Here is a 7,168-nt window from a genome sequence, read left to right as displayed (position 1 = left end):
TCAAAGTGTGAAAGGCTCTGGCGCAGGATATGTATCGACCCAACCCACCACCTCTCTTGGAAGGAGGGCTTTGGACTCGTCACAGGTCACATGGTTAATAGAACATAGAACATAGAACAGTACAGCACAGAACAGGCCCTTCAGCCCTCGATGTTGCGCCGAGCAATGATCACCCTACTCAAACCCACGTATCCACCCAATACCTGTAACCCAACAACCCCCCCCTCTTAACCTTACTTTTTAGGACACTACGGGCAATTTAGCATGGCCAATCCACCTAACCCGCACATCTTTGGACTGTGGGAGGAAACCGGAGCACCCGGAGGAAACCCACGCACACACGGGGAGGACGTGCAGACTCCACACAGACAGTGACCCAGCCGGGAATCGAACCTGGGACCCTGGAGCTGTGAAGCATTTATGCTAACCACCATGCTACCGTGCTGCCCTATCTAAACACTTTATCATACAAATGGTGCTAATAATTTGGAATTATCTCTCCTAAAAGACTGTGAATGCTGGCTTCTTGTAGCTAAAATGCCAGGAGGTCAGGTCTCAGGTAAACTTGAAGATAGAACAGTCACGTGGATGGGGGGGTTAGGGGGGGGGGGGGGGGGGGGGGGGGGAATCATTCTCCAACTTTCCGGGTTTGGTTGCTTTACCTTGGTTGTATTGTTCCATTTGATGGTGTTTCAGATGGTTTCTGACATGGCATGGGTTAAGACAGCCATGTTTGTTACGTGTTCTTTAAAAAAAATAATAACAGAAACACCATGTCAGAAACCATCTGAAACACCATCAAATGGAACAATACAGCCAAGGTAAAGCAACCAAACCCGGAAAGTTGGAGAATTATCCCCCCCCCCCATCCACGTGACTGTTCTATCTTCAAGTTTACCTGAGACCTGACCTCCTGGCATTTTAGCTACAAGAAGCCAGCATTCACAGTCTTTTAGGAGAGATAATTCCAAATTATTAGCACCATTTGTATGATAAAGTGTTTCCTAATTTCATTCCTAAATGACCGAGCTTATGCTCCCCTTGTTCTTAATACTCTCATCAGAGGACAAAGACCTGAATGTTTGCGACTAAATCAGGATCGCAGTGTCGGGAAAATTTCTGGCTTGGCAAATCCAACTCGTCAGAAAGTGTCTTGTCGAGTTCAGTTTTCTTTCCGGGCTCTGGATGTTAACAGGAGTCGGGCCTGTTGCTCCTGCAGAGAGTTCGGAGGAAGCCAGAGGGGCTACCAGGTGTGGAAAAGTCTCCCTGGTGCCCTTTGACTTTGTCACAGCTGTTTTAAAAAGAAAGAAAAATCAACCCAGCAACCCACCTCCTCACACCCCCTCACACCCCCACATTTACCCCGTACCCCATTCATGCCAAATCAATGCCACCTCATGACCCCAACCTGGCCTATGACCCCCACATCCACCATGACAAACTGTGCCTCTTCACTCATTCTCCAAGGCTCCTTGCAGCCTATATGTCAATTTAAAGCTAGCCAACCAATGCCTGTTCCCCACCTACCACACTTTGCCCTTACACCCTCCATGACAACTCGCCCAGTAACCATCGTGGGCGGACCTCAGGATGAATGATGACATTAAGTAAAATAAAAATTTGAATTGCCTATTGATGATTTCATGATGTAAACAAAAACTTATAAAAACCCACCCATTACATTTAAATCCCTTCAAGTGCTTAATCCCATCTCAAAATAAGAATTTCTATTCATAGGCCCACATCAAAGTTCTTACAACCACTTGGAGCTGTCAGTTAAATTGTGAATTTATATGCACTGCATTGTAATAATAATAGATTGTGGAATCAATCATGCAGCACACATCCCATAATGATAACCTCAAGCTTATGTCAACAAACAGAGTGCATTACAAACATTGTTTTTTTTTCAACTGCCGACTTTTTTAACAATGAAAGGCCCAGAGAGCTTGGCAGATCCTTTATTGACAGTTCCCCTGACAATTTGACAGTTCCAATGGCTTTATCCACTCTTTGTACACATTCGTGTCTGCTTTAAACAATTCCAAATGGTGCTTAACCTCTCCCAAAGTGCACCTGACCTTTCCCGAAGGGTAACTGACTTCTCCCACAGGTGTCCATGGACTATCTAAAAAGTATCCGTACCTCTCCAGAAAACACTGGCAGCTTCAAATCTCCTCCGAAAAGCAACCCATTTTGGACATCCCGCTAGCAAAAATTGGATTATTTTGAAATCAGCTGCACTTTAACGTGTACAGCTACCTCGGTGAACCGTGGGTGTGCATACTACAGCCCGGCCTCATCTCCACCAGCCAGCACCCCCATTCCCCCAGGAAATAGTAGGTGCCTGGATTGGGGGCAGGACGTCTGGAATTGGGGCTCCAGCACCATTTTGGCTGAGCCAGGAACCCTCTCCGTCTTTATGAAAATGCAGGCCTCAGTTTCTGTGCATTTACCAGGTGTTTGCAAATGGCATGGATAGATTAAGTGAGTGGGCAAAAAAATGGCAGATGAAGCACTATGTGGGAAAATATGAGCTCATCCACTTTGGCTGGAAGAATGGAAAAGCAGCATATTATTTAACTGGAGGGAAATTGCAGAATGCTGAGGTGCAGAGGGATCTGGGTGTTCTTGTATATGAATCATGTTGTCGGTTATTGCAAGAGGAGTGGAATATAAAAGTAGTGATATTTTACTACAGTTGTGCTACCCTGTCCACAACCACCCAGGGGCCTGAGAGACCCCCCTGTGCACTTGCGACTGATCTAAGTTTGCATATTAAACAACACCCTGGCAAGGTCTCCCAGGCACAGCCGTTAGGTCCCGGATGCTGGGAGAATCCCACAAATACATATTTAAAAAGCCTAGTGGCTCACTTAAATATGCTGACCAGAGTCACGCCAGTGAGGGCGAGATCCAGGTTGCAATATCCCACGAAATTTCATCATTGAGCCTATCAGCAAATTTACAGCTACCAAGGCTCTGACTCCATTCCCACCACCACAGTCAGCCCTCCATATTGGGTGCCCCCATTGGTTGGGGCCCCACGCTACAGCGGTCTGCGTTTCATTGAGAGTATGCCTCTGGCCAAACTATTTAATTGCAAGGATTAATATAATATTGAAAATAAATGTGAAACGAGTTTAACAAGGATTACTATGCTACATACGAGGTACTCGTTAGTTTCTCTCACAGACATTATTTTCTCCACAGACCTCTTATTCATTGACCTTTTATTTTCTTCAATGGACACACAGATCACCTGAAGTACCACATGTTGGGAACCACTGGACTAGACCTTTCCGCACTGATTTGCATATCGTTCCTCACAATATACCAAGTGAAAAATACACTCGGAACAACGGGTGTTGCAAATTACCCTTTTGGATTTTGGAATGCCCTTGCATTTAACATTAGCGGGGTTGTTAACGCCTGTATGATTCCTGGCCTGTCCCAAAGCCAAATTGAACGATACTTCTTGAAAGCACTGGCACCCTAAGTAGCATCTCAACCGCTGTGCACACGTATTTAGTTGGAGGCTGGGAAAACAGTCCTTTTAATCAGAAAAACTCATCTGGTTCACTAATGTCTTTTAGGGAAGGAAATCTGTCACCCTTACCTGGTCTGGCCTACATGTGACTCCAGACCCACAGCAATGTGTTTGACTCGTATTTGCCCCCTCAAGGGCAATTAGGGATGGGCAATAAATGCTGGCACAGCCAGCGACGCCCACGTCCTATGAACAAATAATTACAAAAAATATTCTAAGGACAACATAATAACAGATACAGACATCGACTTGCAATCATAGATCTGCTAGCCTGGGGTATCAGCTTTTTCTGATGATGCACATTCTCTTGGGTCTCTGACAAATGACTGTGTACGTGCAGAGTTTGCAGTCAATAGTCAGTGTAGTCGCTGCCAAAAACCTCTGAGGGAGAGACATTTCAATTAGGCTTCTTGGGTTGTTCCGAAACACAGAAAGATTTCTGTTTTTGAGCAGTCAGCTGGGAGTCAAGTTGCGGATGGTTGGACTACTTTTCTGATTTTATCATTAACAAGGGATTTAATTAAATAAAGAGCTGGCTGTAAGCTTTTGCAGTGCCTCGGGGCTCAGTTGAATTGGCTCGGTGGGTGGATGATGACAGATATATTTTTGTATCTTATTTTAACTTGTTGCATAGTTGAAAATAAAATATATTGGAAAGATCAAGTAATTATTTTGATGACGCCAAGTCATTAGACACCTCAGAAATGTAAACATTATTTGATTTGACGGAATCTAATCGGTGCAGCATTTAACTATTTACTGACACAGCACATGCATCTCTGGCTCTCTAAATTGCTAGGAATTTGACCCATATCGCGAGTTGGAGAATCTGAAAATTACAGGAACCCAATCTACACTGTAACATTCTCATGTTGTACTGTGAGTAGAGTAATTGATAAGAATGTGGTGGGACATCAGTTTTATTTTCAAATATTTGCAATTATTATACAATTTGAATGGAGAATTTTTTAATAGTTGCGAAACAGAAGGTGGAATTCTCTCACGGCCCCCTCGGTGGGTTCAACAGCAGGTGGGGGGGATTCCGCGGGAGTGCAAAAATTGGTTTTACACTGGTGTCAAATTCCCGTGGGATCTATCGCTGGTGCCTGCTATGGTGGATTGAGAAACCCACTGGGGGCTGATGTGAAATCAATTTGGCATCCCTCTAATTGAATGCAAGTGAAGGCCCAAGCTTCCACCCATGCCAGATTCTCCGCGACGCAGGTAGGAAAACACACTGGCCTAGGGCACATCTGGAACAACATGGCGAGCAGAAGTCAGGTCTCCCCTGAGCAATGGCTGGGGCTGCCTCCGGAGTTCGGGACGGAGGCCGCCAGCAACCCTTGACCCCAGAACATAACCAGTACTGGGTGGAAGTGCTACCTACAGGTGGATCTTTCAGATTCAGTTCATCAAAGAGGTGCATCTTCCAACCTCAAGAGTATTCCAGGAGCTTCATCTTCTTCTTCAGGAAGTCCATCTTCTTTCTTCAACAGGGAGTCGGTCAGTGATCATGGGCACCTTTTCAATATGGCACCCAGCTATGATGGTGGAGCACATGCAACCATACCCACTCCACTACGGAATATGGTGCTAAACCCCCGGGCTGGAAGATATGGCATGGTTTTCTGCCAGCCTCTGCAGTAGGGAACATGCCCTGTTCCTGCCCCCATCACGGGACCTAGTCCCAGGTGGGAGAATTCCGGCTGTAGATTAATCCTATAAATCCATTGACTATTAAATTGGGGTTTTTTATGTTAATGCTTTAACTGTGCTTCTAATTTAACTGTACTTTGTGTGTGAGCATCAGTCACTTTCAAAGATATGCTCGTGAATTTTGGATCTAGTATTCAAATCATTGGGTGGAATATTCCATTCTCTGCACAAGTGCTGGCTGATGCAAGAAAACCGACGGGCAGCTGGCAGACTGCAAGTGGGCTTTTCTCTCCAGATAATCCAAAATACTATCCAAAAGAAATCTGGAGATGTAACTCATGCTGTCGGGGTACGGCAGAGCCAGAAAAAGCCAGCAGATGAGAATCCCGAGGCTCCCCGATCTCCGATAGAAAAAACAGATACCCCCCTTCCCACATGCATATGAAGACCCCCTTGGGCACAGGGGCACCCTGCCCTCCAGCTGGACACTGGGAACCCACCCCCCCACACACACACACAAGGGAAACCATCCCCAAACTGCTAAGGGAACTCTCCCAATGGATCTCCCCAGAAGGCTCATCGGCACTACCCCAGGCACTTCCCTCTAGCACTGCCCCCTGGCAGTGCCAGGGTCTCATGCCAAGTGGAAGTGTGATGGTACCAGAGGTCAGTGCCAGGGTACTCCCTGGGAATGTTCCTCTCCTCCAGGTGCTTATACTTACCTGTGTGCCCCCATGAGCTCCCTTCGTGTTGTTCACGTTTAAAAAAAATAGTTGTAAACCTTGCCGAAGTGAGATTACAATTATTTGGGGGGGGGGGGGGGGGGGGGGGGGGGGGCGCAATACAGCGGGGAAGCCTGCTAATTATATGGAAATGTATTGAAATGAGGTTCTCAACCTTCCTGGGTGGTAATCTCCTTGCATCACTGGGAGAGACGGGGAGAATCAGAAAATGAGATCTCACTGGCGTGTGTCTCGATTTCTGAGTCTCGCGATATTTTGTGCCCACGCCACCATTTGTGCTCGCATGAATGCGGGCGCAAAATCACATCCATTGTTTGGTGTTTCCATTTCTTTGGAAATATTTAAACCACTTCTGTTCCTGTCTTTGAAGTCGTGCATTGGTTGACCAGATGCTCTGTGAAAATAGCATGGGTAGTCGGGAGTCTAATTTCTTTCAGGCCAGAATGCCATCAGTTTGGTTTTTGATTCTTGAAAATCAATAAATTGATTATCTAATTAATTTAATTTGCACAAATTAATCTCTTTATCAGAAGGAATAATGACAATTCCATTGAAACAAATCCTGGAAAATAATTTCTTAGCCTAAATGCTTTGGGTGAGATTTTGGCCGTGGGAGGCGGCACACTGTGGCCAGGGGTGGGACCTTCTGCTCCTGCCGCTGTCAATGGGATTTCCCATTGAATCCACTCTACGCTGCCAGGAAGCCTTAACGGGGGTGCGCCGCTAGCGGGATCGGAAGATCCCGCCCTTTGTGCCAATTCTAGAATTTCGGGAGTTCAGAAGTGTAAGAGGTAATGTCGCTGAAATGTTTAAAACACTTGGTGGGTTTGACAGGGTAGATGCTGAGAGGCTCTTTCTCCTGCTGAAAGACTCTAATTAGAGATGATAGACTCAGGAAAAGGAATCTACATATTTCGGATGGGATGAGGAGGACCTTCTTCACTTACAGGGTTGTGATGAGAGCTGGCGATGCACAGACAATGAGTAATACTGAGATCAATAGGGAATCAAGGGAAATAGGGGCAGAACAGAAAAGTGGGATTGAAATAGATGTTCAGACATAATCTGATTCAATGGCAAAACAGGCTTGATTGGTCCCCTCCTACTCCCATTTCCCATGCATATTCTGTTTCCTCTTTTCAAGATAATTAAATGGGCAATTTCATTGCGACACGCTGATTAAATATCTTCAAATTTACTTCTTCATATATATGTATGA

The sequence above is a fragment of the Scyliorhinus canicula genome, chromosome 19 (genome assembly GCF_902713615.1).
Source record: "Scyliorhinus canicula chromosome 19, sScyCan1.1, whole genome shotgun sequence".
NCBI classification, from domain to species: domain Eukaryota; kingdom Metazoa; phylum Chordata; class Chondrichthyes; order Carcharhiniformes; family Scyliorhinidae; genus Scyliorhinus; species Scyliorhinus canicula.
Note: the sequence above shows the minus strand (reverse complement) of the source record.